The following is a 7,184-nucleotide window of genomic DNA, read 5'->3' on the forward strand; positions in this document are numbered from 1 at the left end:
GGTGTCACTCTGTGTCACACTTGGTGTCGCTCTGTGTCACCCTCGGTGTCACCCTCGGTGTCACTCTCTGTGTCACTCTGTGTCACCCTTGGTGTCGCTCGGTGTCACACCCGGCGTCACACTCAGTGTAACACACGGTGTCTCTCTGTGTCGCCCTGTGTCACTCTCTGTGTCACACTCAGTGTCTCTCTGTGTCACTCTCTGTGTCACGCTCTGTGTCACATTTGATGTCATACTCGGTGTCATTCTCGGTGTAACACTTGGTGTCACTCTCTGTGTCACACTCTGTGTCACCATTGGTGTCGCTCTGTGTCACTCTCGGTGTGTCACCCTCAGTGTGTCACCCTCTGTGCCACTCTCTGTGCCACTCTCTGTGTCTCCCTGTGTCACTCGGTGTCACTCTCAGTGTCACTCTCGGTGTCACACTCTGTGTCTCTCGGTGTCACTCTTGGTGTCACACTCTGTGTCTCTCTCTGTGTCTCCCTGTGTCACACTCGGTGTCACACCCGGTGTCACCCTCGGTGTCACACTCTGTGTCTCTCTCTGTGTCTCCCTGTGTCACTCGGTGTCACACTCGGTGTCACACTCGGTGTCACACACTGTGTCGCTCTCTCTCTGTGTCGCTCTGTCTCTCTGTGTCACTCTCTGTGTCGCTCTCTGTGTCACTCTCGGTGTCACTCTCTGTGTCACTCTCTGTGTCGCTCTCTGTGTCACCCTCGGTGTCTCTCTGTGTCACTCTCTGTGTCACTCTGTGTCTCTCTGTGTCACACTCGGTGTCACTCTGTGTCACCCTTGGTGTCTCTCTGTGTCACTCTCTGTGTCACTGTCTGTGTCACTCTGTGCCTCTCTGAGTCACACTCGGTGTCACTCTGTGTCACCCTTGGGGTCGTTCTGTGTCACACTCGGTGTCACACTCGGTGTCACTCTGTGTGTCACTCTGTGTGTCACTCTGTGTCACACTCGGTATCACACTGTGTCACTCTGTGTCACTCTCAGTGTCACCCTTGGTGTCACACTCAGTGTCACACACTGTCTCCCTGTGTCACACTCGGTGTCACACTCGTGTCATTCTGTTTCACCCTTGGTGACCCACTGTGTCACCCTCTGTGACACTCTTTGTGACACTCTCTGTGTCACTCTGTGTGTCACCCTGTGTCACACTCGGTGTCACTCTGTGTCACCCTTGGTGTCGCTCGGTGTCACTCTCGATGTCACACTTGGTGTCACTCTCTGTGTCACTCTCTGTGTCACCCTTGGTGTCGCTCTGTGTCACTCTCGGTGTGTCACCCTCGGTGCCACTCTCTGTGTCACTCTCTGTGTCTCCCTGTGTCACTCGGTGTCACTCTCGGTGTCACACTCTGTGTCTCTCAGTGTCACTCTCAGTGTCACACTCTGTGTCTCTCGGTGTCACTCTCTGTGTCTCTCTGTGTCACTCGGTGTCACACTCTGTGTCACACTCGGCATCACTCTCGGTGTCACACTCTGTGTCACACTCTGTGTCTCCCTGTGTCACACTCGGTGTCACACTTGGTGTCACTCTGTGTCACCCTTGATGTCGCTGTGTGCCACACTTGGTGTCACTCTCTGTGTCACACTCTGTCACACTCTGTGTCACACTCTGTGTCACCCTCTGTGTCTCCCTGTGTCACATTCGGTGTCACTGTCTGTGTCACTCTCTGTGTCACACTCTGTGTCGCACCCTGTGTCGCACCCGGTGTCACACTCGGTGTCGCTGTGTGTCACACCCGGTGTCACTCTCTGTGTCACACTCTGTGTCACACTCTGTGTCACCCTCTGTGTCTCCCTGTGTCACATTCGGTGTCACTGTCTGTGTCACTCTCTGTGTCACACTCTGTGTCTCCCTTTTTCACAGTCGGTGTCACACTTGGTGTCACTCTGTGTCACACTTGGTGTCGCTCTATGTCACACTCGGTGTCTCTCTGTGTCACACTCTCTATCTCTCTGTGTCACTCTCTGTGTCACACACTGTGTCGCTCTGTGTGTGTGTACCTGTGTCACACTTGGTGTCACACTCGGTGTCACTCTGTGTCACCCTTGTTGTCGCTGTGTGTCACCCTCGGTGTCACCCTCGGTGTCGCTCCGTGTCACCCTCGGTGCGTCACCTTGTCGCTGTGTGTCACTCTCTGTGTCACTCTCTGTGTGTCTCCCTGTGTCACACTCTGTGTCACACTCTGTGTCACACTCAGTGTCGCTGTGTGTCGCTCTGTGTCGCTGTCTGTGTCACTCTGTGTCGCTCTCAGTGTCGCTCTCAGTGTCGCTGTGCGTCACACTAGGTGTCTCTCGGTGTCACTCTCGGTGTCACACTCTGTGTCACACTCGGTGTCACTCTGTGTCACCCTTGGTGTCGCTGTGTGTCACCCTCGGTGTGTCACCCTCGGTGTCACACTGTCACGCTCTGTGTCACGCTCTGTGTCACGCTCGGTGTCACTCTGTGTCACCCTTGGTGTCGCTCTGTGTCACCCTTGGGGTCACACGGTGTCACACTCGGTGTCACACTCGGTGTCACACTCGGTGTCACTCTGTGTGTCACTCTCTGTGTCACTCTGTGTGTCACTCTGTGTCACACTCGGTGTCTCTCTGTGTCGCTCTCTGTGTCACTCTCTGTGTCACTCTGTGTCTCTCTGTGTCACACTCGGTGTCACTCTGTGTCACCCTTGGTGTCGCTCCGTGTCACACTCGGTGTCTCTCTGTGTCACTCTCTGTGTCACTCTCTGTGTCACACTCGGTGTCACTCTGTGTCACCCTTGGGGTCACTTGGTGTCACACTTGGTGTCACTTTGTGTGTCACTCTGTGTGTCACTCTTGTGTCACTCTGTGTGTCACTCAGTGTCACACTCGGTGTCACTCTGTGTCACACTTGGTGTCGCTCTGTGTCACCCTCGGTGTCACCCTCGGTGTCGCTCTCTGTGTCACTCTCTGTGTCACATTTGGTGTCACTCTGTGTCACCCTTGGGGTCACTCGGTGTCACACTCGGTGTCACACTCGGTGTCACACTTGGTGTCACTTTGTGTGTCACTCTGTGTGTCACTCTGTGTCACACTCGGTGTCACTCTGTGTCACACTTGGTGTCACTCTGTGTCACCCTTGGTGTCGCTCGGTGTCACACCTGGCGTCACACTCAGTGTCACACGCGGTGTCTCTATGTGTCGCCCTGTGTCACTCTCTGTGTCACACTCAGTGTCTCTCTGTGTCACTCTCTGTGTCACATTTGGTGTCACACTCGGTGTCACACTCGGTGTCACTCTTGGTGTAACACTTGGTGTCACTCTCTGTGTCACACTCTGTGTCACCATTGGTGTCGCTCTGTGTCACTCTCGGTGTGTCACCCTCGGTGTGTCACCCTTGGTGCCACTCTCTGTGTCACTCTCTGTGTCTCCCTGTGTCACTCGGTGTCACACACGGTGTCACTCTCGGTGTCACACTCTGTGTCTCTCGGTGTCACTCTCGGTGTCACACTCTGTGTCTCCCTGTGTCACTCGGTGTCACACACGGTGTCACTCTCGGTGTCACACCCTGTGTCTCTCGGTGTCACTCTCGGTGTCACACTCTGTGTCTCTCAGTGTCACTCTCTGTGTCTCCCTGTGTCACTCGGTGTCACACTCGGTGTCACACTCCGTGTCACTCTCGGTGTCACACTCGGTGTCACACACTGTGTCGCTCTCTCTCTGTGTCGCTCTGTCTCTCTGTGTCACTCTCTGTGTCGCTCTCTGTGTCGCCCTCGGTGTCTCTCTGTGTCACTCTCTGTGTCACTCTGTGTCTCTCTGTGTCACACTCGGTGTCACTCTGTGTCACCCTTGGTGTCTCTCTGTGTCACTCTCTGTGTCACTCTGTGTGTCACTCTGTGTCTCTCTGAGTCACACTCGGTGTCACTCTGTGTCACCCTTCTCTCTGTGTCACACTCTGTGTCACACTCTGTGTCTCCCTGTGTCACACTCGGTGTCACTCTCTGGGTCACTCTCGGTGTCACTCTCGGTGTCACTCTCGGTGTCACACTCAGTGTCACTCTGTGTCACCCTTGGTGTCGCTCTGTGTCACACTCTGTGTCGCCCTGTGTGACGCTCGGTGTCACACTCGGTGTCACTCTGTGTGTCACTCTGTGTCACACTCGGTATCACACTGTGTCACTCTGTGTCACTCTCAGTGTCACCCTTGGTGTCACACTAGGTGTCACACTCTGTGTCTCCCTGTGTCACACTCGGTGTCACACTCGTGTCATTCTGTTTCACCCTTGGTGTCCCACTGTGTCACCCTGTGTGACACTCTTTGTGACACTCTCTGTGTCACTCTGTGTCTCTCTGTGTCACACTCGGTGTCACTCTGTGTCACCCTTGGTGTCGCTCGGTGTCACACTCAGTGTCACTCTCGGTGTCACACTTGGTGTCACTCTCTGTGTCACTCTCGGTGTCACCCTTGGTGTCGCTCTGTGTCACTCTCAGTGTGTCACACTCGGTGTGTCACCCTCGGTGCCACTCTCTAAGTCTCCCTGTGTCACACTCGGTGTCTCACTCTGTGTCTCTCAGTGTCAATCTCTGTGTCTCCCTGTGTCACACTCGGTGTCACCCTCAGTGTGTCACCCTCGGTGCCACTCTCTGTGTCACTCTCTGTGTCTCCCTGTGTCACTAGGTGTCACATTCTGTGTCACTCTCGGTGTCACACTCTGTGTCTCTTGGTGTCACTCTTGGTATCACACTCTGTGTCTCCCTGTGTCACACTCGGTATCACACTCGGTGTCACCCTCGGTGTGTCACCCTCGGTGTCACACTCTTTGTCTCTCGGTGTCACTCTCTGTGTCTCCCTGTGTCATTCGGTGTCACACTCGGTGTCACTCTCGGTGTCACTCTCGGTGTCACACTCGGTGTCACACACTGTGTCGCTCTGTCTCTCTGTGTCGCTCTGTCTCTCTGTGTCACTCTCTGTCACTCTCTGTGTCACACTCGGTGTCTCTCTGTGTCACTCTCAGTGTCACTCTCTGTGTCACTCTGTCTCTGTGTCACACTCGGTGTCACTCTGTGTCACCCTTGGTGTCTCTCTGTGACACTGTCTGTGTCACTCTGTGTCTCTCTGTGTCACACTTGGTGCCGCACTTGGTGTCACTCTGTGTGTCACTCTGTGTGTCACTCTGTGTCACGCTCGGTGTCACACTCTGTGTCTCCCTGTGTCACACTCGGTGTCACACTCGTGTCATTCTGTTTCACCCTTGGTGTCCCACTGTGTCACCCTCTGTGACACTCTTTGTGACACTCTCTGTGTCACTCTCGGTGTCACCCTGTGTCACACTCGGTGTCACTCTGTGTCACCCTTGGTGTCACTCGGTGTCACTCTCGGAGTCACGCTCTGTGTCACCCTCGGTGTGTCACCCTCGGTGTCACTCTCTGTGTCACTCTCTGTGACACACTCGGCGTCTCACTCTGTGTCTCCCTGTGTCACACTCGGTGTCACACTCGATGCCACACTCGGTGTCACACCCGGTGTTGCACCCTGAGTCGCACCCTGTGTCGCAGTCGGTGTCACTCTTGGTGTCGCTGTGAGTCTCTCCCTGTGTCACTCTCTGTGTCACACTCTGTCACACACTTTGTGTCACACTCTGTGTCACATCCTGTGTCACACCCGGTGTCACACTCGGTGTCACACTCGGCGTCACGCTCGGCGTCACACTCGGTGTCTCTCTGTGTCACATTCGGTGTCTCTCTGTGTCGCCCTGTGTCACACTCGGTGTCACACTCGGTGTCACACACGGTGTCTCTCTGTGTCACACTCTGTGTCTCCCTGTGTAACATCGGTGTCTCTCTGTGTCACCCTCTGTGTGTCACCCTCAGTGTCACACTCTGTGTCTCCCTGTGTCACTCACTGTGTCGCTCTCTGTGTCGCTCTCGGTGTCACACTAGGTGTCTCTCTGTATCACTCTCTGTGTCACTCTCTGTGTCACTCTGTGTCACGCTCTGTGTCATACTCGGTGTCACTCTGTGTCACCCTTGGTGTCTCTCTGTTTCAAACTCGGTGTCACTCTGTATGTCACTCTGTGTGTCACTCTGTGTCACACTCTGTGTCACACCCTGTGTCACACCCGGTGTCGCACCCGCTGTCACACTCGGTGTCACACTTGGTGTCAGTCTGTGTCACCCTTGGTGTCGCTGTGTGTCACACTTGGTGTCACTCTCTGTGTCACACTCTGTGTCTCCCTGTGTCACGCTCGGTGTCACTCTCTGGGTCACTCTCTGTGTCACTCTCGGTGTCACTCTCGGTGTCACACTCAGTGTCACTCTGTGTCACCCTTGCTGTCTCTCTGTGTCACACTCGGTGTCACTCTCGGTGTCACACTCGGTTTCACACACGGTGTCTCTCTGTGTCACTCTCGGTGTCACACTCAGTGTCACTCTGTGTCACCCTTGCTGTCTCTCTGTGTCACACTCGGTGTCACTCTCGGTGTCACACTCGGTTTCACACACGGTGTCTCTCTGTGTCGCTCTCTGTGTCACTCTCTGTGCCACACTTGGTGTCGCTCTGTGTCACTCTCGGTGTGTCACCCTCGGTGTGTCACACTTGGTGCCACTCTCTGTGTCACTCTCTGTGTCTCCCTGTGTCACTCGGCGTCACACTCGGTGTCACACTCGGTGTCACTCTCGGTGTCACACTCTGTGTCTCTCGGTGTCACTCTCGGTGTCACACTCTGTGTCCCCCGTGTCACACTCGGTGTCACTCTCTGTGTCTCCCTGTGTCACTCGGTGTCACACCCGGTGTCACCCTCGGTGTGTCACACTCGGTGTCACACACTGTGTCGCTCGGTCTCTCTGTGTCACTCACTGTGTCGCTCTTTGTGTCGCTCTCGGTGTCACTCTCTGTGTCACTCTCTGTGTCGCTCTCGGTGTCACACTCGGTGTCACACTCGGTATCACTCTCTGTGTCACTCTCTGTGTCTCTCTGTGTCACACTCGGTGTCACTCTGTGTCACCCTTGGTGTCTCTGTTTCAAACTCGGTGTCACACTCTGTGTGTCACTCTGTGTCACACCCTGTGTCACACCCTGTGTCACACCCAGTGTCACACCCGCTGTCACACTCGGTGTCACACTTGGTGTCAGTCTGTGTCACCCTTGGTGTCGCTGTGTGTCACACTTGTTGTCATCCTTTTGTTCCCCCTCTTTGTCCCCCTCTTTGTCCCCCTGT

The sequence above is a fragment of the Chiloscyllium plagiosum genome, unplaced genomic scaffold (genome assembly GCF_004010195.1).
Source record: "Chiloscyllium plagiosum isolate BGI_BamShark_2017 unplaced genomic scaffold, ASM401019v2 scaf_13641, whole genome shotgun sequence".
In the NCBI taxonomy this organism is placed as follows: Eukaryota; Metazoa; Chordata; class Chondrichthyes; order Orectolobiformes; family Hemiscylliidae; genus Chiloscyllium; species Chiloscyllium plagiosum.